Here is a 27,468-nt window from a genome sequence, read left to right on the forward strand (position 1 = left end):
TATATATATATATATATATATATATATATATATATATATATATATATATATATATATATATAATATATATATATATATATATATATATACATATATATATAAACAATATATGAGTATATGCATATATATGTACATGTGTGTATATACCTTCATCCACATGTACACATAGATACATAACTGGGTACATAACGTGACAAAAGAACATGGACAGAATGATAAACAAGGTACAACAAACAAGCAAGCCACATAGGAACATCTCCTTCATCAGCTGCCACCATTAAAACACCGGCATTTCGAAGAATTAAGGCAGTAAGCATCGTTGAAATGGTTCTTCCCACGAACACAAATTAAATCATTTTCGTGGAGGATAGTAGCAGACGGAAAACAAGACAGGAAAACGAAACGGTGAATAAACAAACAAGCAAAAAGGCTGTACAGCCAGACGGGAAGTGTGTATGTATTGAACGCTGTGAAGCACGAACAGGAGGGGAAAAGGAGTACGTGCGAGCTTGGTGATTCCAAGAACGAAAAAAAATAGCAGCCGGACACATGTGACCAAGTTTGTGTGAAGAGAAAGAGTAGCAGAGGGGAAAGAAGGGGAGGAAGTAGAATAAATGTGAGCAACGAGAGGTAGAGAGAGAGAGATATAGCAGTAGTAACGGTGAGAGGCGAAGGACGAGTAACAAGAGATAGAGAGAGATATATACAGTAGTGGCAGGTAGAGGCGAAGAACAGTAGAGGGAAGAATGAGAGGGAGAGATAGAAATACAGATAGAGAGAGTCGCGTTAGAAAAATAGTTAATACTTACTGTATACAGGCTAACGCGTGCGTTCTGTCTTGATACAAACAATATATGAGTATATGCATATATATGTACATGTGTGGATATACCTTCATCCACATGTACACATAGATACATAACTGGGTACATGACGTGGCAAAAGAACATGGACAAAATGATAAACAAGGTACAACAAACAAGCAAGCCACATAGAAACATCTCCTTCATCAGCTGCCACCATTACAACACCGGCGTTTCGAAGAATTAAGGCAGTACGCATCGTTATATATATATATATATATCTTGTAGTCAGGTTGAGATGACCAGAACAAAGATGATAACCGTTTCTCATGTACGTGTTTGTATATACAGAGAGAAGAGGTAAGGTAGATATAGCAAAAACAAAGAGAAAGTGTTAGGGAAAAGTGATCCGCGTCAGTTTCGGCAATATGCATTGAAATGTTCGTTCGACTGAACAACCAGCTCATTGAACTCGTGCATAATCGGTTGATAGTTCGACAGATATGTATACGTTTAACAAGATCGTTTGGGACAATACTCGTGTTACAGTGTTTATGTACCTGTCTGCGTGTTTGTGTGTGTGAAAAGATTGTACCTTGCCATTACAAGCATGATACATCCCAAAACCTTCCATACTGTTTTCTTCCTACCAATTTCGCTCTAAACGTTTGCGTAGAGCGAAAGTTGTGATTAAAATTATGCAGAAGGATCAGACGACATCTCACGTGTTTGCGAAACGAGCCACTTAAACTTTCAACCGCGCCATATCAATATCGAGATGCATTGTAAGGCATCGAAGTTGGCAGGATCGAGTTACCGTCCTTGATAAAATGTTTAGCGGTCTTTCTTCCGACTTTACGTTCTGAGTTCAAAAGTCGACTTTGTCTTTCATTCATCGGGGCCGATAAAATATGTATCATTTGAGCAATGGGGTAGATGTAATCGATTTACTCCTTCCCTTAAATTGCTGGCTTAGTGCTGCCAAATTTTGAAAGTAATATAAAGATACAGTGTTCTTTACAATAAACATTATTGATAGTTCACTTCCTCCTAAGTAGGAAATAACAGCAAGCAAACGGCAAGAAACTGAAGCTACACTCTTACACCTAATATCCAGACACCCACTCATATTTCCCCTTCGACAGTCAGTACGTCCACAACTGCCTACAAGCTAATAGATGTCACCCGTTCCTCAGTCTGTACACATTTAAGAAAAGGCTGAAGCCGATGAAGTCTCTTTTACCTCCGTTTTCATACGTTCAGTAACATCTCTTCTACCACGATGAATAGGGCAAAAATAATTCTCAGCTACACTCGCAACAGCATTTTAAATTACATATGATTTCTTATAATCTAATAACTTTATATAGTGTTGTAGTGTGTGTTGTGTTATATTTTATTTATAAATTATATTATTTTATACCTTATATTTTATACCTTATATTTTATACCTTATATTCAAAATAATATAGTTAATAGCAACGATAGCTTCAGTGTAATTGACTTTCGGCCTTAAGAGACACTCAGCAACCTATGCAATCCCTTTGCATTTAATTGAATAGACTCACCTTATTTTCCATTAGTCAGAATAGCTTCGTTCTCGGCCACATAGTTCGAGGTTTAGTCCCACTGCGTAGCTTCTTAGGCACTGCGTGACTCTTTGGCCGCAGGCCGACCAAACACTTGTGAGTGGATTTGGTAGACAGGAACAGAAAGAAGGCCGTTGTATATATGTGTATGTGTTTGACGCTCCCGACTAGCTACCACCGCTTGATAACCGGTGTTCACGTCCCAGTAACATTGCGGTTCTACAAATGAGCCCGATAGAATAAGTACTAGGCTTAAGAAATGAGTCTTGGTGTCGATTTGTTCGAATAGAACCCTTCAAGGTGGTGCTCCAGAATGGCTGCAGCCAAATGACTGAAAGAAGTAAAAGGATAAAAGAATATATATATATATATATATATATAGAGAGAGAGAGAGAGAGAGAGAGAGTGAATGAGTGAGAGACAGTGAAAGAGAGAGAGAACCATATGTGTAGATGTATATGTGTAGCTGTATGTAAATATATATATATATATATGTGCGTGTGTGTGTGTTTGTGTGTGTGTGTACGTTTGTATGTATGTATATATGTGTGTGTGTGTGTATATACATACATATATGCATACATATTTGCATATATACATACATATATAGATCTACACATATATTTGTATAATACAATATGTCAAACTATGCATGTATGTATATATATGTATGCATGTATGTATATAAATATTATACAGACATGTGCGCGCACACCCACGAAGAAAGCTGCATAGGTCGATTTAGGAATCAAATATCAGTCTGTCAAAAGAAAGTTTTAATGTACCAATTTTCGTTACGTTATAATTATAGTCATACAAATCATTTCACTTCGCTTTGCTATTCATTTTAACCCTGACTTATTAACATACATACGTCCCGATGATAACTTTTACAGATTTTGAATTACTTAATAAAAGCAAGTAGAGTGACGATAATTAAGAAATATTAAATTGCAGTAACAACATGTTAATGCAGTCGATAATGAAGGCAATAAAATGGCGACATTAAACACTTGAGTCAAAACTATCTTTTTACAAGCGTTATCTACAATTAAGATTTATTTATTGGAGAACTGTGTGACACAAGCAAAACCAAGAGACAAAAAATTCACCGGAATTCTAAACTTAGATAGTCTATAATACATTGAAATGATAAAAATAATTTTATGCGATGTTTCGTCAACATTTTAATCAAAATAATAAGAGAAAAACTTATGCAATTAATCTTTTTTACTCAAAATCGTAAAAAAGATTTATGCAATTAACTAGAAACATCTATCAACTAAACAACAAAATTACATCCTAACGAGACAACCAACTGCGCAATAATTTAACTGTGTGTATATTTAAAATTGTGTTTGTCACAAGAGTCTCGAAAATTCAGCGATTTTAGAATACTCTGAAGTCAAGTGGTTATAAAGTAGTTGTTTATTTCATGTCCAGAATATTTATAACCAAAGACATTCTAGCTGTGAACATTACACCATTTATTGAGATATGCTGCAGCTACGACTGTATTTCACATGTATTATAACGAGACGCTAGAATATATATATTATATAGAATAAATTAAGTAGTTATCAACAATAGCTAGGAACACCTCTGAAATATTAGGGTGAGAACTAATAGATGGTACAATCCCCCGTATAACATCAGTGAAAAACCTCTGGTCCCTCATTCAAAATAATTTTTTTCCAAAACGTCCATAAACTTCCATCAAATGTACAACAAAAATAGCATAAAGTCGGTTGTAGTTGTAATAAATATATAATCAAACAGTATTAATATACTAAAAGTAAAGATACTGCAAACAACGACTAACGAAAGAACCAAACATGCAATTGCTGAAATACAGACCTCTGCACCTCCACCTTAAAAGGCAAATGCATAAACTAAAGCATTGTATGCCGTAGTGTTGGTTCTGGTAATAAAACACCCGCAAACATAATACGAAACACAGAGCACTTCTCAGATAGCCTCTGCCAAGCGCAACAACACATTCCATCACCGAAACATTAACAAGATAACGCTTTGGAAATGTACACAGATTTCAAGTGATAAGGCAGAAACCTACTGTCTCGTATGAACAATTATTGATAAAGCACTGGCGCTTAGCAATGTATTGAAGCAACGTGACCTCTTACAAACATAGGAATCTTATATGATTTACCACTATACGCTAGTTCTGAACAGGGAAAATGAATTAATATAGACTTGCCAGAACATGACCAAATTTCTTCTTGTAAACTCTAAATGACAGATTCCGAATACAAGATGAATAGCAATTGACTGAAATGACATATGTCATTTCTACTGGATAGAAAGTGGTACAAGCAGACTAAGTCGAAATTGATTATTATTTGAATATATATACATATATCGCACAAGTCATTTTCTTGTTTTGAGTCCTACAGATATTAGCTTTAAACCGAGAAAGATATATTTAATATATGTATACGCACAGCATAGTATATATTACCAGATTTAATTTTCTGGTGTTCTTCCATATTCGATGTTTTGCTGTTTTGTTTTTTTTTTCTCTAAACATAAATTCATTTCATTTTATCGACCTGTTTGATTAGATTCTTTGCACGAAAATGTATTTTCACTATATTTTCAAGATATTCCTTGTATTGCTATGCATATATAAGTATATCCATGTCTGTTTTTATGTGCGTGTGTATGCAAGTCTGAATGTGTTTATGTATGTACTATGTATATGTGTTCGTGTGTGTGTACGTGTGTATGTTATGTTCATATACATTTATATCAATGTTATTAATCATATATAAGTGTGTATATGCATATATGCATGCATGTATATACAAGGATAAACCGCCACAATTTTAATAACTTGTGCGCTGAGCTAGAAAAATGATAACAAGCAGTTACGTAAAAAGCAGTTTCCAAATTCCCCAATTAAATATATCTTCATTGATATTAAAATCAAATGAAGTACAGAATACACGAAGCCTGGTAGCTTTGCCACCTGCGCAAGCTATTTAATTGGTCGTTAATGTTTCGAAGCGAAATTTAATCCCTGCTTTAGTATTACATTCGGAAGTTTGTGACGGGGGAAAATCAGTCAATATAAAGACTGGGAAATTGGTAAAGCTCATATGCCGTGAGGAATATAAAATATAAAATTTCTTTTGGCTATTCGAAAGTGGGAGAAAATAGGCCTGAAACTGACGCTGGATGTCTGATGCTTTTGACTGATGAGACCGTTATGCGTGGGTGGGTGAGGACTAATTGAGACGACTAGAGGATAAGTCAATATTGAATGAAAGACAAGTTTCAAACATTTAAACTAATACTTTGTGTGTAAATTTTATAGGCAGAAACTGGGGAGATATTCTGCGTATACACATATGCGTCGGGTGGAATTGTATTTACTTTCACTTGACAACCGATGTTGCTTTGTTTATGTCAACGCAACATAACCGTTACCTGTAATGTCAGCACAATTGTTGCAGCTTACAACTCAATATACATGAATAGACACATAAAAGGCTAGCGTATAAATATATAAAATATTTATACGTATTATATAGAGAGAGAGATCTATACAGGCATATACAAATATATGTATGTGTGTACGTGTATGAGTATATTTTTTATAAATATTTATTTACGTTTTACATTAATCGTATTTCGGCCAGAGTTCTTTCGTCACATTTCTGTGACCTCATCAGTGGTCCTTTGCATTCTTTCATAACACACACACACACACACACACACACACACACACACACACACACACACACACACACACACACACACACACACATAATCAAGATTCAGTTGAATTAGGTACTTAAATTGAGTCATCAAACTAGTTTGGTATTGTCCGCGCAGCTCGAAGTTGGGTGAATAAAAAGCAAGTAAGTAGTAACAAGGATGTCCAGGTATCAATGCATTACGGCCGTTTCAAGCGACTCCGTTTCATCGAAAAGTGAAAATTTTAAATCAATTTGAAAGAAACTGCTCTACTCAGAAGCAGACGACTATATAGAGCTCCATTTTTGTGGTGGACACAATTTACATCAGTACTAGAAACCAAAATAATTACATTGTTTCCTTTGCTGTGTTTGTGGCAGGATGAATTCAGGGGGAATGCATATCTAAAGCCGACTTTAAATTAGAAAGTAGTAGAGGAAAATAGTGGGAGGGGGAGGGGTCAAGAAGAAAGAAATATAGAGATATTTAATTTATATATATATTTGTGCTAAAAAATGGTTTATCCTCTATATTGGAAATCCATATGTTCGTCTGCTCTGAGGAGTACAGTTTCATTCAAATTGATTTAATGTTTCCAATGATCGGTTTAATAGAACCGCTTGAAACGGCCGTAATGCATTGATACATGGAAATACTTGTCGCTCATTTGCTACATACATACATACATACATACATACATACATACATATAAAATCAATGTAGGCAGCGGTAAGCAACGTGTACTAAAACTGGAAACTATAACCACCATTAAATAAGACTGAGGCTGTTAGAAACACTTGCAATGCTAGAAACAAGAGCTAAACTCTCTAATAATGTTGTAAAAGCACATAACTGTATGCATAAATGCTAACAGGGACTGTATTCGTCCGAGAAGCAGCGGTCGAGATATCCCCAGACTGATATATATATATATATATATATATATATATATATATATATATATATATATATATATATATATATATATATATATATATATATATATATATGTATATAAAAGATGGAGGTGGAAATACCACAGAAGTAAATCTAAGACATTTCAATTTAAGAAGGAATTGAATAAGAATGATTTTTAAAATTATATGAAGAAAATATCACTGATTTCGGTGATGAATCTCATCTTATCAAATATCAGTGAAATTTTACAAAAAATTGAAGTAAAAACAGTTTATCTTCTGTTTGAGGGTCAAAAACATGTCTATTCATATCCATATAAACTTATATATATACATAGCTTATATCTGAAGTTACATTCTTTATGCGATAATTTTAAAATGTTATACGAGTAAGTATTTCGAGAAGGTCATTAATTCACAATCATTCGTCAGAAATGAAACCCTTGATGCTACTAATATCCACAATAATTCCATTCACCACAGACACTGAAATCCGTTATTGAACAGATTTATATTACAACAAGCTAAATCAACAAGTTTCCTCTCGGAACGGCAAAGTAAGATTACATAGAAATATAATGTAAGAGTACTGTTTCTGCTAATGATCATACAACAATGTGTTCGACTGTAAACACAGCCACATCTTGCGCCATCCGCTCTTGAATATTATTAAATATTTATCTGCTTAAATATTCTTCGTACATAGCAGATAGGTGTCACATAAATAGCCGTCCTAGCAGCACATACAGTTCTTGAGTACTTTATATGATTAATAACTATCAGGAAAAACAGACGTAAATATTATTTAGGTAAAGCAAAATAAGCCGAATCTCTATGAATACGTAAGGCTGTACAGTAGAAGGCTTGTGTTGTAACCATACGGTTTTGAGTTGAGTTCCATAGCTTGGCACCTTAAGCAGATGTCTTCTACTATAGCCATGGATTGACCAAAGCCTTGCGTGTGGCTTTCGTACACGGGAAATGAAAGAGGCCCTTCTTGTGTGTGAGTGTACGTGTGTGTGTGTGTCGGGGGGTTGCGAGTGGCTTTCGTAGACGGGAAACGAAAGACGTCCATCTTGTGCGTGTGGATTTGCGAGTGGCTTTCGAAGACGGGAAAATAAAAGAAGCCCGTAAGGCGGCGAGCTGGCAGAATCGTTAGCAACGCTGCGCAAAAAAATCTTAGGAGTATTTCGATTGTCGTGATGTTTTGAGTTCAAATTCCACCAAGGTCAACTTAACTTTTCATTCTTTCAGGGGTCGATAGAATAAGTACCAGTTAAATACTGGTCGATGTAATGGCCCACTCCACCCCCCGAAATTGCTGGCCTGAAACCAATATTGTGTTAACATGTTTGTTGATTTGGCTTAGCATGTTCTTTTTCTCACATTTATTCTCTTATTCCTGAATTCCTGGCAGTGAATAGAATTCTCAATCGTGCCGTCAAAATCTTTCACAATTGTGAAGGAGCAGGGTGTGTTTATCGAATTGCTGATGTTGAGTAAATGTTTTAATAATTTCATAAACTGTATATGATCTGGCACTCTGTCGGTTTCGATGACGTATGTCCTAATTGATATGATCAGCGGAACAGCTTGCTCGTGAAATTGACTGACCATTCCACAGATACACATATCTCTAACGTAGTTCTCAAGTAGATTCAGCTTGACACGGAATGTGACAAGGTTGGCCTTTTAAATTACAGGTTACAACTCATTTTTTGCCATCTTAGTGGACTGGAGCAATGTAAAATAAAGGGATTTTTACCCTTTGAACGGCAGATCGAGAAATTATTTTTTTGTAACTAAACACTTTAAAACTTCGGACACTGGTAGAATGTGTCATATAAAACATCTTTTACTCTTAGTGTTGTTGAGAAAAGTTTATATTTTCAAAGTTGTCGTATTTCGGTAATTTCAACCAATCGATGACGTGTATTCAACCCGTCGTATATAGGTATATATATATATAAATCTGTGTGTCTATGTTTGTGTGTCTATGTTTGTGTGTCTATGTTTGTGTGTCTATGTTTGTGTGTCTGTGTTTGTCCCACCCACCAACATCGCTTGAGAACCGATGCTGAAACAAGTAAAACAAGTAGAAGAGTAAAAGTGTAAAGAGTATATATATATTATATTTACCACGGGAACTAAGTTTTAAAAAATGAGAAAGATATGGCATATAATTTTTTGTGCAGGAGTTCCTTCACAAAATAATAATGATTTCATTTTTTTTCCACAAGGGCAGTTGGGGGAAGGGGATTAAATCGATTACATGAATCCCAGTATTTCAACGGTACTTAATTTATCGATCTCGAAAGGATAAAAGGCAAAGTCGACCTCGGTGGAATTTGAACTCAGAACGTAGCAACGGGTGAAATACCGTTAAGCATTCCGTCCAGCGTACTAACGATTCTTTTCTGCTGTAGGTACAATGCCCGAAATTTTGGGGGAAGAGGTCAGTCGTTTAGACTGACCCCAGTACGCAACTGGGAGAGGATGAAAGGTAAAGTCGACCGCGGGGGAATATGAACTCAGAACGTAAGACAGACGAAGTAACGCTAAGCATTTCGCCCAGCGTGCTAACGTTTTTGCCAGTTCAACGCTTTATTAACAGACGTATCAATAATACTACCAATACTTATTGTAGCTCTAGCGATAACCGAAGCATCGAAGTGTATGCCAAAATGTGGTGTACACTGCCACCATCATTTCTCCAACAAAAACTATTTCAACTAACCAATAAAAATTAGGTACCAGTGTTTTTATAAAAATTTGTTTGCTTCACTTTACAACTCTGGCATTTCAGAAACTACTGCTTCATTTCATTTTTTTAGCAGCGATCACCATACAATGTAATTTCTTTTTTTATACATTTCCGCCGATAGTTTTCTATTTTAGCAAGTTATTTAGATATACATGCTGAGTGGGCTATGGATTAAATGAAAATCGAAATGTGTTAGACGGAAAACGGAAAGTAATGGCGATACGTTCAAACAGTGGTGTAGCAAAGTAAGTTTCTTTCTGATATTGATGGCTATAAAAGTTAGTAAACTACGTTAAAATACTCCTCGCGCATAAAAAGCGATTACAAAAAATAAGTAGTGAAATTCCTTCTATTTTTATTCGTAAACTTTCAGGTTAATATATGGATCACATTTTTCCTTCGATTATACAACAAAATAAGGCGAAGAGGTAACTTAAAATGCAGACGTCTTTTTATAAGTATTTAAGTTTTACATCCTTACTAGTTTTGAGATCAGTGGAGACGCAATGGCCCAGTGGTTAGGGCAGCAGACTCGCAGTCATAGGATCGCGGTTTCGATTCCCAGCCCGGGCGTTGTGAGTGTTTATTGAGCGAAAATACCTAAAGCTCCACGAGGCTCCGGCAGGGGATGGTGGCGAACCCTGCTGTACTCTTTCACCACAACTTTCTCTCGCTCTTACTTCCTGTTTCTGTTGTGCCTGTAATTCAAAGGGCCAGCCTTGTCACACTGTGTCATGCTTAATATCTCCTAGAACTACGTTAAGGGTACACGTGTCTGTGGAGTGCTCAGCCACTTGCACGTTAATTTCATGAGCAGGCTGTTCCGTTAATCGGATCAACTGGAACTCTCGACGTCGTAAGCGACGGAGTGCCAACAACAACAGTTTTGAGATCAAATATTGCCACTAACAAATATATTATTCCTTCATCTAGGTTTTAGTTGTTTTGCCATAATCGAGAAGACTAATGATCACAGGCATTCTAAACAGAACCATCTAGGCTTTTTATCATACTACATTGTCCAATATGATTTTTTTTTCCACGTGGAAGTTTTAGACTGCTGTTTTCAGAAGTCGAGCACCCAGGTAAAATCTCTATTGTCTTCTCTTCAGCATAACTTTTGTTGAAAGGTGTAAAGTGTAAATGTAGAAAAGATAGGTTTTTGAACGAGGGGCAAATTTACAGTAGCGCCTAAAATTTTAGAATAAAGCAATTCCAACTTATAGTAATTGACCAACAACTTTTTGATAGAACCAGTGGGATAATGTCAGTGACCAGATCGTATATACGAGACATTTTTTGACCCGTTGGACTATATTAGCAGTTTGATACAAAACTAATTGCAATTTTTACCAACTAAATTTAATTGCTCCAAAACTAACTGGAATTTTTATAATCAAATTTAATATTATGTATCTTAGCACAGATTAAATTTTATTAACCAAAGTAAAGCCAGTTGCAATCTACAGTTTTTTTTATTATTCCAATAGCGTAAAATCCTGGAGCCCAGGAATAAATAAGTTCTTTGAAGACATTTTGGATTGCTGAAAATCTTTTGCAAAAATTTAACAACGTACTTGATAAATTCACAGTCCCTCAGAGAAAGATATCTGAGGAGTGAACTGGGTAACCAAAGCTCCGTAGGGCACTTCGTTCGATTTTTGTAGAGTCGTGCATTGTTTGGGAGCAGAATATACATTTCTTACTTGACCAATCCTGGATGTAATCGTTGCAGATCTTGATGCCTTTTGACGATTTCCGACTTATATGTCCTTGCTGTTATTCAACAAATTAAAGAAATTCTGAATGATTCCAACTGCCAACCACTAATGACCACTTCCTATTCTTGATGTAGTTGCCGTTACAGTATTTCACGCTACTGCGAAGAAGGATTGACGTGTAGCAGTGTAGGAATTTATTTTTGCCATCTCACAACCCGTCCAAGAAATATATAGCAGAAGGGGGTACACAAAAGAGCAAATTCATTTAACGTTTAGCAAATTCATTTAACGACCTTTTCCTCAGCTCGCGTGATATCCAGTTCTAGGAATTCTTTTGACCTTCCAGTGTGGTGCATTGAATGCTGGACGATCAACAGTTGAGTTGTTTTACAATAACGACCATTAAATTATCATTGACAATCGATGACGTTCGTTCGGGGCCTTCGTTTTCAAGGTTCTCGTCTACAATAAGAATTTGTTAGAATCAATGCTGAACTGGTAGTTCATGAAGGATCATTTTGTTAAATGTTTGCTTGATATTTCGAATAGTCTACATTAATTGGCGTTCTATTTGATCTAATACCATAAAATCACTAGAATTTGCTACTCTCTAGTCTTATATTTGACTGCCTAAATTAAACAAGAATATCAAAAACAAACCCACTAAGCGGAAACGTTTCCAAATGGTATATCACATGAACGTAGTAAAATAGCATTTAATGCTGAAATATACGGCAAAGTTTAAAAGAACAAAGATTTCAAATAATTTTTCACCACTCTGCATGTTATCCAGGAAATGATGCACTCAGCTAGTGAGCAAAGTCTTCAAAGGGAATGTTAGTAATTCAATATACTTTTTTTCTTCAAACACGATGCTTATATATTTCATGACAGAGATACAGGGGTCATTTTACTTCTTAAACTTTACCGATGTTTTGATGTTATAAAGTAAATAATTTCACATCATATTTTTTCTTTTTTTTTTTGTACTAATTACCTGTACTCCATGATCACTATAGCCAGCAAGCATGTAACATTGGAATTAACTGCGTAATAGCATTTTCTTCCAAGCAACTAGTTTCCAGTATAATGGAACACGTATGGCGTTCTAACTCGACGTTATTTATCAATCCATTGAATAGGCACGTATGTATTTTTGTGTACATGTGTGGATGGATGGATGGATAAAATAGAAAAACCTGGGCCACAACTGCATTGTCATATTATAAATATACATATATATATATATATATATATATATATATATATATATTAAAGCACCATATTGTAGCACTAAGTGCATTTCTTCGATTGTGAGTTGTTTCTTTTTTTTTGTTTTTTATTCTACACACGTTCAAATATTTTCATGTCAACAAACAACCATAATAGGAAATTATCTAATAATAACTCTTTCAAATATATTTTGAATTCGCAGAAAGTTTAAATGCATTCTTTGAAATTGCAATTTTTTTAATTTTCATTTACATCGATTAAGAAAAAAATGTTGCGGTATAGTACGCAAGTAACTTAGTTACGTATGTAACTATCGCTTCTATTTTGTATGTGATAGTTCGTTCTGTTATCTCGCAGCTGTCACGTACGCATATACATAAAAATAATTAAATATACAGACTGGCAAATTAATTTTCATATATAGACATACGCATACAGTAACAATATAAGTTTCCATGGGTATATATGTATGTGTAATTATATGCGTGTGCATGCATACACACACACATATATATATGTACGAGTATATATATATATATATATATATATATATATATATATAGTATATAATGTGTCTGCATATGCATATACACATACATACATACATACATATATATATATATATATATATATATATATATATATATATATAAATATATATATATATATATATATATATATATATATATATATATATATATATATATATATATATATATATATATATATATATATATATATATACAGTAAGAAAAGGGAGGAGGAGAATTTCGTTTATCCTCACGTGGTGAGTTGTAATTAAATATATATATATATGTAATAAAAGAAGGAAAATGCACACAGTTTGCCTAATTTTAATAAATATTTTATTTATATCTAATAAGGGAAAGATTGCTGTGCTTGTCGACTGGGTTCGCTTTCGTTATGACAATGAAATTATTGTAATTTCGTATTTTCTTAAGAAAATTTTAGTCCATGTTCTTGTAAGAAAGTTTGTGAGGCAATTGGTGATCGTTATTATTCGGAACAGGGTGGCAAGTGCACATTGCTTTTTTGTTGTGGTGGTTAGGATAAATGAATATACAAAAACTCAAAAGCTATAGTACTCTGATGAAATATGTACAGTCATGAGCATGTCTTCATGAATTAAAATATATTCTGAAACCAAAGTTGGTTATACGTCCATATTTAGGCGCGATCTGTATTCTTTGATAAATATATTTATTTAAACGTTCTTGTACAGAAATTGTTTCTTTGCACTGATAGACGGGGAAAACTGAAGTTTGGTTGAATATTACCTGCACATCTCTTTCTGTGTTCACTCAAAGGAATCTGTCTGTACTTTGGTAAACGGATCAGTTCTTTATGTAGTGTGGTGCTTCGTCTACTTGCCTGTCCTATATAGTTATGTCCACAACCTGAACAAGTTATAACATAAATTAGATTCTAGATTGTTCAAGTGAAGTTGCCTTGAATTGTTTCGCCCGTTTTGGTGATCCTTGAAACAAGTGATGGACCTACGCAAATACTTAACACATCTGCTTACTGATAACGCAACCTATCTTATTCGATGATTGATATTCGTGATATTGCACAAACCCAAAGAAATTTTTAAGTCTAAGCACCAAACTCATGGGTTAACCTTCTCCAAATTCTCTGCGTGTTTATAAAAGGCTCGAATTTTCAACTCTCATGAGAGGTGGTTTGGTTGATCCAAGAATTTTTGTCTGTTCGGCTTACAATGTACAAGATTGTTTCTCCCATTTGTTCTCTGTATCGAATAGAGGGTTTTCAATTCAACCGATAGACCTTAATTTATTCATATCCTCAATAGAAGCAAATAATCATTTTTTTCCGCAGCTATAATCTTAACTACATGCGTGTAACACGACTTAAACCCCCGCAACTCCACGAAAAGATATTTCAAACATCATTGTGTAACATTTTGTCGTCTGCTGTTTTCGATAATTCACTATATAACGCCTTTATGTATGTAATGAAAGCATATGGCATTGTTTCAATTTTTGAAAATTGAAAATGGTGTGGCTTTGCAGTTGTATAAAGATGACAGCGTCATCCTACATGTAAATAATATATATTTATATAATTTTATCTTTATACCTGGTCATTGTTTGAAGCGAAAACGTTGTGAGAAAATAAAAAACACACAACACAAATATTTTTATTATTCACATCAATTTTATTATTGAAAGTTAAAAGGGTTATTACGCTAAGGCATTCATTATTGAATATCGTGACTGCCATGTTTGTTTGATTTTTGCCTGAGTATTATGCAATAGCTTTTCTTTGTACCAAAAATATATAATACAAAGAAAATTAAAAACCCTTGCTAATAAATTAGGGTATAACAATGAAACAGAAACAAATTGCAGTAATTTTTCTGTGATTCTTTTCTTTGACTTTTTACCTTGATACATTCTGCAATAAAGTCAAATGAAATACTGAAAGCGAAATTAAACTCTGCTGCAAAAACGAAAAAGAAAACATACCATTCCTATAATGGATTTCGGGTGAGTTGTATACATCAAAATTTCATTATTTTCTCTGTTTCTAGTGTGAATGATCAAAAGCATTTACCATCCCGTCATTATTCCAAGCATAACGATAACTTCTTTAGGGTTATAATAACCAATATGTGCTCTCTTGTTTGTCAGAAAATCTGATGTATTAACAACGGGTGATTTCACTTGCTATTTCTAAAATGTCGTATGACTATGTTAGGTTTCTCTAGAATTATAAATCGCAAAGTTGTTGTTTATCCCAGATTACCCTTGATCCAGCAGTGTTATGATCAAAGATGATGCAGCTGTCTTACATTGTTTTCAAGCATACTTCAACTTCGACTACTGCTTTAAATCCATACCCAACGCATCCAGATTTATTTAAAGTGGTTGGTTATAGTTGGAAAGATATCTTCTTCCCATTTCGTTGATTCGTTGAATAGTATTTTTATGTCTTTTGTGTCATAGTTATTTTATATTTATTTGAAATCAATTCATGTTTAAGGCTTGATGTCGTCAACTGTTGTGAAATGCTACGTGTCTATTCAGTATCTTTACCGGATTTTGTATAATATTTTTGGATGATTAAACTATTCATAGAGGGAGGAAAAAAAAAGAAAAGCTCCGTTTGCTTTTTTACTGAATCATATACCCACAGGAAAAGGTTCTTCTATTTGCATTTATGCATTTATTTTTAGCCTGGAGGATAATTGTGCTATTTACAAATGTCCCCTCATCCGTCACCTTTATGACAATAATAAAGAATAAAATTTTATTTGTATACTTATTCTTCCGTTCATCCGCACCATCACTACTGCCACCATCTTCTTCATATCATCATCAGCAGCAGTATCATCATCACCTCCACTAGCACCACCAGCATCCTTTTTTTCTTGCTTCTTCGTTTTTTTGTTAATTGTTTTTTCTTTTTGTTTTTTTTTTCTTTTTTCCGTTGGGGAATATCCTCGATCATATTTTAGCTAAAGTTAGTTGATCACGAGTTTCTTTTGTGTATGATTCTATAGGAAAATATGTTTAAATCATTTTAAATGCCTGACATTTACTTTCTCATAGCTAAACCTTTCAGACAATTCAGAACAATATATTTCTTCATTTTATTTATACGATTTCCCAGAGGGAATTTTTAAAAAATGAATAGTCTGTTTTAGTAACTTTTTTTACTTAATATTCCATTTTTCCTTTTCTTTTTTCTCTTTTGTTGGTGATGGTGTTAAATATCAAAACTTTCCCTATAGCGTAGCTATTTTAATGTTTATACTGTGTGAAATAGCGACGAGCCTTTAAAAGTGAAAGTAAGTACGGTGAACGTGAAACACGGTGCAAAATTTCGATCCTCGCATCATTAACTTAGTTAATTATTGCGGGTAATATACAACTGATGAGACACTTTAACACCGACGTTTCGTAATATAATGTCTGTAAGTTTAAAGTTCATCTGTATTTTAATTAATTGACTTGATTTCCTTGAAGTAGATGTTTTCTATTTTCATTAGGAATTTGTTATACTATTAAGCAATTATAAACTTTAAATGCAAGTCTACCTCTTCTGCACTTCATATATATATATATATATTCTTTTTCCGAATGTACTTCACCTGTTATTTCGACATGCAGACTGATACAAGAATCGAAACACCATTCATATGTTTATATTACAGCGGTCATCTGTTACTCAGTAGATTTGCACCATCTACATAAACTTTAATCTGATTCTGTTCCTTTTTGAGAATGAATGTAATCATAGGCGTCCCAATAATGATTATTTTGTCTTATGCATATCAGAGACCTCAATGTTGAATGTACGCGTCTTCATTGAAGGAGACAGGGTGAAGGAGACTCGTTATATTGTTAATTAGACCCATATTGGCTTGGAACAATTTTATTTATGATCAAAGGCTTTCTAGCCGTGATCATTTTGTTCCTTTTTAAGTATCAAACACTTAGGATCATAGTATTGAATGTGTTCTGACCTCTTATTGATATAATAGTCTAATTTAAATGACATTCGACTGATATTTCTAGCAATCTAAGAGACTACATAAGGATTTCTCTTCAGTAAGCAAGCTGAGTAATAAGAGCGTTGGGTAAAATGCTTTGCATATTTACTTCGGCTCTTTAGACAAATTTGATTTTAATTCCTCCAGAGTTGATAAAATAAAGTTCCAGTCAGGGACACAATTTTCTGGTATCTACTAACTTCTCTTCTTCAAAATTGCTGGCTTTCTACCTAAATGAAATCCATAATTATCATTCTTCATTTTATTTAAAGTGTTGGCGCTTGAACATTCGTCTGTTGAAGAAGAGCTCAATTCTAGATATTATTGTTAACAAATATTGGCAGCCATTTTTGAGTAAGTATTAATCAGTTTGTTACAAACGATACGGCTGGGTTTATAAGTATCGCCAACATTCGTCAAGTTGAAGAATTCAATTCGGCGTTCAAGTCGACAAGCTGGGAGAATCGTTAGTACGTCTAAAAAAATTGCTTAGTGATATTTCTTCCGGGTCTTTACTTTCTGAATTCAAATTTCACCGAGGCCTGCTTGGCTTTTCCTCCCTTCAGGGTCAGTCAAATAAAATACCAATCAACAATTGAGATTAATGTTATCAACTTGCACGTCCCCTCAAAATTACTGGCCAAAATTTGAAACAGTATTGTTATAGGCAGCCATTTCTTGCTCTGTAACTAAGTATCAATTGGTAGGTAACAAGCTGTGCAGCTGGCTTACACCTATGGCCAACGATAGAGCGTTAACTTGATTCCTCAGTTTGCAAAATCGCCTACAAATTAGAGCAGCACCACATAGAAATAATTGGTACTCCATCGCTTACGACGACGAGGGTCCCAGTTGATCCGATCAACAGAACAGCCAGCTCTTGAAATTAATGTGCAAGCGTCTGAGCATTCCACAAACACGTGTACTCTTAACCTTGTTCTCAGGGACATTCAGCATGACACAAAATGTGACAGATCTGGCCCCTTTGAAATACAGGTACTACTCATTTTTGCCTGCTGAGTGAACTGGAGCATGTGAAATAAGGTGTCTTGCTCAAGGACTCAACATGCCACCGGGAATTGAACTCACGACCTTATGGTTGCGAGCCGAGTACCCTAACCACTAAACCACGGTCATTCACCTAGAAATAGGACACATTAAATGATAAGCCCTTCATTACTCTCTGCCTAAAAACGGGAAAAGAATAAGAAATCTTCCTATGATAGGCGCAGAACATAAACATTTTTAGGAGTGGGGCGAGTCGATTACATCGACCCCAGTGATCAGCTGGTATTTATTTTATCGACTCCAAAATGAAGAAAGGGAAAGTCGACTTCGGCGCCAGATTTGAACGCAGAACGTAAAGACGGTCGAAATGCCGCTAAGCATCTTCCAGATGATTCTGCCAGTTCACCACTTTATCTCACTGCCTTAATAATAATAATAATAATAATAATAATAATAATAATAATAATAATAATCCTACGTAAAATACTGTCTATGTGATCTCAAATTTTAAAGCAAACATAATTTTCTTATGGTTTCTTAAACATTCACTTGAACAAAACTGTACAAATCCAAATATATGGTACCCTAGGCATAACACCTACATGAACTTCTAACTTGTTGTCTCTTGAGGTCTCTGGGTGAGACTTGGATCCAACTTGTACAAATGCAAAACAAAAGTCAAACATAAAATAATAATAATAATAATAATAATAATAATAATAATAATAATAATAATAATAATAATAATAACAACAACAACAACAACAACAACAACAACAACAACAACAACAACAATAATAATAATAATAATAATAATAATAATAATAATGATAATAATACAAATGCAAGGCGACGACTTGGCAGAAACGTTACCACGCCGGGTAAAATGCTTAACGGTATTTTGTCTATCTTTGCGTTCTGAGTTTAAATTCCGCCGTGGTCGATTTTGCCTTTCATCCTTTCGGAGTCGATAAATTAAGTTCCAGTTGCGTATTGGGGTCGACCTAATCGACTGCTCCCCTCCCCAAAAATTTCGTGTCTTGTGCCTAGAGTAGAAAAGAATAATAATAATATTAATAATAGATATGATCGTGGTTTCGACATTTTTGTTCTCTGTCTACAAAACCAGACTGTCTTAGAGGTAAACCATTACATTGCCGCAAAACGAATTCAGCAAGTTTTGCATTTTGTTCTATGTTTGTTTCGGAAATATTATATTATATAACTAGGAGGTGGCGAGAAAGAGGCAGTAAATGTAAAATTTGTTCAAAGACTAGTTCAAATCATAAATAAGTAAATTAACCAAATTGTGCCAAATGTAAATTCTGCCAATGTAAAAAAAAAGGTGATATCTGACTAACATTTATAAATGAATAGACGAAATAAAACTGTCGAATGTTGAACAGCTAAAATAATAAAAGACATTCTGGTATTTTTTCTTTTTCGCATTATCACTTTTAGTACTTTCAGTCAGTGAAGAACGGCCATACTGGAGCATTATTTCTAAGAGATTGAGATTATCGTACAACTCCATTATTATCATTTTTTCTTTTTTTGTTATTATTCTGATACTTCTTATATCGATACCGGTTCGTCGAACTGCTATTATACGGAATATAAAAGGACACCGGCATTCGCCATGATAGATCGCTAGCCACTAAACCTTTTTTTATTTTCTCTCCCTGTTTATTTCTGTGTTCTTTTCAGTCGAAGAGCGAAGGCTCGAAACGTAAAAGATTTTCTCACTTCTCGAGCGTTAAACTAATGCATCTGTTTGTTGTTTACACACCCGTCTTCGTCTTTATTTTTTTTTTGTTAATTCTCACTATGAATGTATATATATACATATACACAGGGTGTTCAAAACGTTTCTCCACAGAGATTTTTTTTTCATCCTGCGCATCACCATGGCGCTACATCTTTTTTTTTCTGGGGAACAAATAAAGGATCAGTGTACAAGAATCGCCAAAAAAAACCACATTAAATACCTACTGCCGAGAGACCTTTTGAACACCCTATATATGTATGTATATGTATATATATATATATATATATATATATATATATATATATATATATATATATATTCATCTGCAAAAATATTTTATATAATTTACTACGTAACTATGTGGCTGATAAAACCATATGCAATTCAGTGTGGCAGTTAATGTTACATACTATCAGACTGCTGCTACATCATATGTGTATGAGTACAATATTTATGTACATATGCACGTATTATATACGTATGTATGTATGTATGTATGTATGTATGTATGTACATAGACACATATGATTTTCTTTTAGCCGGTTATCAGAATTCAATATTGTTAAGCTTTACCGTAAAGCACAAGTGAATATTGAGCATTAATGCAAATTAGTGAACAATAAAGTTGTAGCAGTTACGTAACCACTTTTATTAGATTATAACTCTTTTTGCTTTGTCCTCTTCTCTGGAATATCATCGTCACTGGACTATAATCTCTTCGGCCCCCATGAAAGAGGGTTTGAGAAGCAAATATTATTCCAGTGTCGAGGAAGTGAAAATTGTAGTGAAGAAGTGGCTCAAAGAACAGTCAACAGAATTTTACGGGGCAAGGATACATGCTCTCATTCGAAGGTGGAACATTGCTATTGAGAGAAACGGTGACTATGTTGAGAAGTAGGGGTGTGATCCACAGAGTAACAGCTTCATTTTGATGTATGATACATGTTCCTGTGTGGGTAATTATACCTGTCCTAAACAAAATGGCATTACTTGTTGACTCACCCTCGTATATATATATATATATATATATATCATCATCATCATCGTTTAACGTCCGCCTTCCATGCTAGCATGGGTTGGACGATTTGACTGAGGACTGGTGAAACCGGATGGCAACACCAGGCTCCAGTCTGATTTGGCAGAGTTTCTACAGCTGGATGCCCTTCCTAACGCCAACCACTCAGAGAGTGTAGTGGGTGCTTTTACGTGTCACCCGCACGAAAACGGCCACGCTCGAAATGGTGTCTTTTATGTGCCACCCGCACAAGCCAGTCCAGGGGCACTGGCAACGATCTCGCTCGAAAATCCTACAGGAGCCAGTCAGGCGGTACTGGCAACGGCCACGCTCAAAATGGTGCATCTCATGTGCCACCCGCACAAGAACCAGTCCAGGGGCACTGGCAACGATCTTACTTGGCTTGCCGGGTCTTCTCACGCACAGCCCATTTCCAAAGGTCTCGGTCCGTAGTCATCGCCTCGGTGAGGCCCAATGTACGAAGGTCTTGCCTCACCACCTCAGCCCAGGTCTTCCTGGGCCTACCTCTTCCACGGGTTCCCTCAACTGTTAGGGTGTGGCACTTTTTCACGCAGCTATCCTCCTCCATTCTCACCACATGTCCATACCAGCGCAATCGTCTCTCTTGCACGCCACAACTGATGCTTCTAATGTTCAGCTTTTCTCTCAAGATACTTACACTCTGACGGGTATTCACATTGACATTACACATCCAACGGAGCATACTGGCTTCATTCCTTGCGAGCTTACGTATGTCCTCAGCAGTTACAGCCCATGTTTCACTGCCATGTAGCATGGTTGTTCGTACGCATGCGTCATACAGTCTGCCTTTTACTCTGAGTGAGAGTCCCTTTGTCGCCAGCAGGGGTAAGAGCTCTCTAAACTTTGCCCAGGCTATTCTTATTCTAGCAGCTACACTTTCAGCGCACCCACCCCCACTACTAACTTGGTCGCCCAGATAGCGGAAGCTATCGACTACCTCTAGTTTTTCACCCTGGAATGAGATAGAAGTTGTTTCCTGTTTGTTTGCAGTCTTTATTGCACCTGAACATCTGCCACAAACAAAAACTAACTTGCTAGTTAACCTGCCTTTGATGTTGCTGCACCTCTTATGTGTCCATAGCTTGCACCGGGTACATCTTATAGAGTTACTACCTACTCCTTTTCTACATACTGAGCAGGGCCATCTACCTGAAGGGGTTTGTGTTTTATCTACCTTCCTACTTATTAGGATTTTGGTTTTAGCTAGGTTGACTCTAAGGCCCTTCAATTCTAGACCTTGCTTCCACACCTGAAACTTCTCCTCTAGTTCTGATAGTGACTCCGCAATTAGGGCAAGGTCATCAGCATAGAGGAGCTCCCAGGGGCAACCTGTCTTGAACTCCTCTGTGATTGTCTGGAGGACTATGGTAAATAATAGGGGGCTGAGGACGGAACCTTGGTGGACCCCTACCTCTACCCGGAATTCATTGCTGTACTCATTTCCAACCCTCACCTTACTGGCAGCATCTCTGTACATGGCTCGCACAGCTCTCACTAACCATTCTTCTATCCCAAGTTTCCTCATTGACCACCAGATAAGGGATCGGGGGACCCTGTCAAAGGCTTTCTCCATGTCAACGAAAGCCAGGTACAGAGGTTTATCCTTAGCTAGGTATTTCTCCTGCAACTGTCTCACTAGAAATAAGGGATCAGTAGTGCTTTTACCTGGCACGAACCCAAACTGCATCTCATCTAAATTGATTCGCTCCCTAATTAGTTGGGCTATGACCCTCTCTGTAACTTTCATAACCTGATCTAACAGCTTGATGCCTCTGTAATTATTTGTATCTAAAGCGTCCCCTTTACCTTTGTAGCAGTTGACTATGATGCTGCTACACCAGTCATAGGGTATGACTCCTTCGTGTATCACCTGGTTCGTAATACGGGTGACTAGGCTATAGCCAACACTGCCAGATATTTTGAGCATCTCTGCAGTGATTCCTGATGGGCCGGGGGCTTTCCCGGTCTTCATACTCTTAATTGCTTTATCTACCCTGGTACTATCAACTCGGATAGCTGGTCCCTCTATTGGGTCGACATAAGGCAGGCTCTCTTTCTCCCATTCATTCTCTTTATTAAATATATATATATATATATATATCCCAAAAAGAAACAAGAACGTAACGGACTACAATAAAAACATACGGACAGAACGGAACATTCATGGGTTTGTATTTATCAGTCAAGCTTCCAATCATCACTACAGTTTCGGCTTGTTACACTTAAGAATATTCAAAATTGCTAGGCCCAAAAAATGCAAGCTAAATTTTGGGCATTAAATTTTTGGAAGGAAGCCAGTGAATATGTGCAACAACATGCACAAAAAGCGAGAAAACGGAGAAAATGCTACACGATTACAAATACAAACAACACGAATAAGAACTGGTGTCTTTCGACTCAAAGGACAAGAAAAGTTGCGTGTGAAGTGGAAGCCTTGCGGCTACAAACATAGTTGGAATCAGGAGACAGGAAAATAAGATGTTGTATGAGCGGCAGTCAGGCCAAGAAATAAAGATCATGCTTGGCCGCGTACCGATCACGTAGGAGGAACAGAGAAAGGTAGGGAGCAGAAGGATTGAAGAATTATGGAAGGAACTAGAGAGACAGACAGACAGACAGACAGACAGAGGGAAAGGTACAAGGGAGATAACAGAGGAAAGTAGAGAGATTATAGAAAGAGGATGCCAAGAAATGTGAGAGATGGAGAGCCAGAAAAAGAAAAATGGAAAGAAAGAGAATGCCAAGTAAGTGAGGGAGGGGGGCGAGAAAAAGAAGAGAGGAAAGAAAGAAGGAAGTCGTACAGAATTTAGATGTATACTTACTTAGGAGCTAAGCAAAAGGTGTATGGACGCCGCTATATGTATAAATCCGAAAAACGGAACGAGAGCGTAACAGACGACAATAAAAACACACGTACAGACGGACTATACAAAGACAGTCTTTTGTTCTTTTACATATTTCAGTCATTTGGCTGTGGCCATACTGGAGCACCACCTTCATAAAAAGTATGGGACGCTTAATGAATTTTCGTGTCGTCCTTGCGCAGGGGTCATGCTAATCTTCTCTGTATCGTTCCAATTTTTGTATATGTATTGCCGAAAGAATACATACTGTATATATCACGCGCGCACGCACACAAACACATGTATGTATGTATGTATGTATATCAGCGTTGTTTTAGAAAGACGATTCTTAGCAGTATAATTTTTTTACTCTCCATAATAGTTTTCTGTGTATTCTTGTATTAATGTATTTTGTACATTAACTATAGAAACTATTGAATGCGATTTATAATTTCAATTTGTATCTATTTGCATTTTATTCATATTTGAGATGACGTGTTGTTCTGCTGAAGAAAAGATTTTCTATTATATATCCCTCTACGTTACGTTATTAATTTGAATCAGGTCATTAAGAAAGAAATGTCCGATTTTGAACTGAAAGTTTATTTTACTTTATCTCAGCAAAAAGCAATGCAGTTAACCAAAGTATGCATTTAAATTATCAACACAATTTTAACATTTTATCAGTAGCTTATTTATGCCAGCAGCGAAGAATTCTGGAGAGCAAGAAGTGATGAAATCACGAAAGGCTGTTTTTACATCTTCTTCAGATTTGAAATTTATTCCTTGCAAAAAGTTTTCTAATGTCTGGAAAACGTGATAGTCAGTTGGTGCAAGGTCTGGTAAATATGGTGGATGAAAGAGTACTTCTAAGTTCAGTTTCTGTAACTTGAGTAGCGTTCTTTGTGCAACATGTGGTCGAGCATTGTATTGCAAGAGAATTGGCTTGGCTCTATTGACTAATCTCAGTTATTTAATTACAAGTTCACTCATCATTTCTTCCAGTTGGTTGAGGAATACATCCGCTGTAATTGACTCACCAGTTCTCATGAGGTTGTAGTGAATAACACCAGCGCTGGACCACCAAACAGACACCATTAGCTTGTTGGGGTGAATATTCTTTTTTTGGATTGTGTTTCGGGACTTTGTCGCTATCCAGCCACCGTGCAGAACGCTTGCTATTGTTGAAAAGAATCCATTTTTCATCACACGTAACAATAAGATGCAAAAATCGTTCGGCTTTATGCTGTGACATCAAAGATCAGCGAGTTTCAAGACTACGTGTCATTTGATGCTCGTTCAGTTCATGTGGTACCCACTTGTCCAACTTTTTTACCTTGCCGATTTGTTTCAGAGGGTCCAATTCAGCTGGAATCGAAACATCAAACTTTGCTGCTAACTCACGCGTAGTTTGAGATGTATCCGCTTCCACTACAATTTCCAGCTCATTATCCACCTTGGTTCCAAATCTACCATGGAGCTGATTTTCACGAGTAAAGTCACCAGACTGGAACTTCTTAAACCGTCGACGTACAGTGCGCACATTCGCCACATCTTCAACAAACACCTCATTGATATTTAGCACTCTCTGGAATGCATTGGTTCCACGACGGATCTTATATTCATAAACAACGCGATTTTTTTTATCCATCCATGGGTTCACAAAAATTGATTTGCAAGAGAAAACTCACAATATAATCAGACACCATGGAATTGCATTTCGAAAAGTGATGATGCAACTCTTCAATGTTGTAAAACAAATAATTGTCAGGATAAAACATTAGAGAGTTAACGACTGTCAAACTTGTATAAGAAAATCGGACATTTCATTTTTAATGACTTAGTAAATTGAGGTGAATATTCGTTTGCATGATTTCTATCCGACGATAGCCTCAATGAGCCAAACCCTGGAAGGGTTTGCACAACATTGCTTATTGCATTAGGCCATTTTGTGTTGAAATGAAGCTATGACTATAGCCAAGGGTAAAACAGTATCGGGTGATCTGAGATGATGTTAAGCAATCGGTATATAGTACAAGTCTCTATGTACTTTCAGCTTCTTTTTCTTTTATTTTTTTTTATTTTTTGTCAGAAGTCAAACTACCGATGATTAATAATCGTGTATTAACAGTCAACCGCATATAGCAGATAACTGTGCTTTTTTTATAACGCACCGTCCAACTACTTTTTCTGTGAACCATACACTTAAATTTTTGTATCCTGCAAATGCTGAGATTCATTCGCAAAAAAGATCGAGATGTCATTGTTAGCTATAAAATCAAAATACGGAACATATGGAAGCTTCTAATTTATTCACTACTTATCAATAAGATCTTCTTTGATAAACGAATAACTATTCTTCCTTTGACTTCATTGCTGTTGCCCATAAATCATATAATATTTAAATGCATTTGTTTTGTATTTCAAAAATTATGTTATTAAAAACATTTAACATGGTTTCACATTTTGGTACAAGGCCAGTAATTTCAGGTATGGGGTTTCATCGATTACATCTGCTTTAGTGCTTAAATGGCACTAATTTTATCGACCCCAAAAGGAAATTTGAACTCGGAACGTAAAGATTAATGAAATGCCGTTAATCATTTTGCCCAGCGTGTTAACGATTCTATAAGCTCACTGCCTTAAACATGATAAATATTACGTTTCCAAACTTGTAAATGATTAATAATAAAACGAAAGAATTGAGATTTTTATTTCATTTAACCAAGCTGTTCCCTACACACGAAAAATTAGACTGATAGGGTGAAAATTTTCAAAGTAAACCAATAATATTAATCGCCGAGTTTCACGAATAAAATGACACGTCAGTAAAACGTACCGTATGTTATTTGTCTTTTACTACACTTGTGAATACAAACCAGAGGATAGGTACCCGTATGGTTAAGAAATGTTTTTGGTGAAGGACACACTAGATAATATGGCTTAGATATACTATGGGCTGAAAATTAAATGGATGTTTAATGTGAATTAAACTAGGACTAAACTACTATCGCGACAATAATGACAACACACTACAAATCATGTGACAACAAAGAAATGTCAGATCTACCTTAAACGGGACTCTATTGTCTTAAAACAACACATTGGCTTACTCTTACTACCATATTTCTGTTGAAATGCACTGAATCCCTACGTTTGGGTTATATCATGCAGATATTTTTTTTTTAATAAGGAAATAGTGCAATACATAATTCCCAGTGATTAGAAATTTTAAAAACTTCGTAATGGGTCTGCAACAAAGAGAAAAATAAAAGGGTATTCTATGCACCTTTTTCCTTATTCCTTACTTTCAATTTCAAACTTTTAACCCCATCAAATATTATGACGGAATGATTATCTCCCTTGTATGAACTATCCGCCAAGGGACACCATGTGTTTAATAGCATAAGGTACTATTATTAAGCCGGAGTTTGGGGCACGTATTAACATGAAATTTTTGATGGGGGGGTTTAATTTAGGACACTTTATAACAGAAATTTTGTAT

At 35.6% G+C, this 27,468-nt stretch overlaps 1 non-coding gene across 1 annotated transcript; it reads right to left on the minus strand.

Moving 5' to 3' along the window:
• Positions 1 to 24,121: 24,121 nt before the first annotated feature.
• Positions 24,122 to 24,227, minus strand: LOC128247448 (U6 spliceosomal RNA). Its single transcript, XR_008263830.1, has one exon. It is a non-coding gene; the product is annotated as a U6 spliceosomal RNA (small nuclear RNA).
• Between the last annotated feature and the right edge of the window lie 3,241 nt (positions 24,228 to 27,468).

Source organism: Octopus bimaculoides, chromosome 3 (genome assembly GCF_046866305.1).
Source record: "Octopus bimaculoides isolate indiv1 chromosome 3, ASM4686630v1, whole genome shotgun sequence".
NCBI classification, from domain to species: domain Eukaryota; kingdom Metazoa; phylum Mollusca; class Cephalopoda; order Octopoda; family Octopodidae; genus Octopus; species Octopus bimaculoides.